A 1,028-nucleotide genomic window follows, 5' to 3' on the forward strand; every position below is an offset into this window, starting at 1 on the left:
TATATATGTGACAGGCTTTTTTCAGTTTCTGTCTACCAAAACCACTCACGTGGCTTTGGTAGGTCCGAAGCTATAGTAGAAGACACTAGCCCAAGGTGCCACACAGTGGGACTGAACCTGGAACCATGTAGTTGGAAGTAAGCTTCTTACCACACAGCCACGCCTGTATGATGTGAATTATATAATAAGTGTTTGGTATTTAATATGAAGTATGCGCAACTGAAAGAAAACTACTTATAGATTAGATGTATGTAATCTAAAGTGACCATATGACCTTCACCTCATTCAAACCTGATGAGAAGTTCTGATCGTTTTACTTTTTCAATCTCTCTCTCTCTCTTCTCACTTACATACACACACTCTCTTCTCACTTACATACACAGTCCCTCTTTATCTATCTATCTAAGTATCTATCTATCTATCATTTGTTAACCAAAACAAAATATATAATTACTTCAGTCGTATCGTTTTTAGTTTATCTAACTTTATACAAGTGTAGTCAAAAAGATAAAGTCCTCTGTTTATACTGTCTTTGTATCAACATTTGTGATTAGAAATGCAGCTAATTTATCATTTTAAAGCCAATGACACCTAACAAGTATGGGAGACAACTGTGAATATGTTTTTGACTGTATTCTGATCTCACTAACAAAGCATAGTCTCCATTGTACTTGGTAAAGCAGGAGTGGAAGAATTACTAAATAAATGGACAAGATTGTGCAATGGAAGGGCCTAGTTTGAGGTGCAAGGATCTCTAAAAGTAGTTGAAGATGTAAAGTGAGGCCAAAGCTATTGATCATGCAGATAACCTTTTTAATTGGAAGGAATTTTATATTTTCATAATGTAATTAGGTTTATCATTTTTCCGTTGCAGGACAAACATTCTACAATTATAATAGTTACATTTGGACTTTAGAAAAGATTACTTACTGCTTAAACCCAATCTTGTATGTAACATTATTTAGCCAGTGAGCTTATTCATTGGAATTTATATTACTTATTAGATTATCTATAATCAAGCTTGATAC

Source organism: Octopus bimaculoides, chromosome 3, assembly GCF_001194135.2.
Source record: "Octopus bimaculoides isolate UCB-OBI-ISO-001 chromosome 3, ASM119413v2, whole genome shotgun sequence".
In the NCBI taxonomy this organism is placed as follows: domain Eukaryota; kingdom Metazoa; phylum Mollusca; class Cephalopoda; order Octopoda; family Octopodidae; genus Octopus; species Octopus bimaculoides.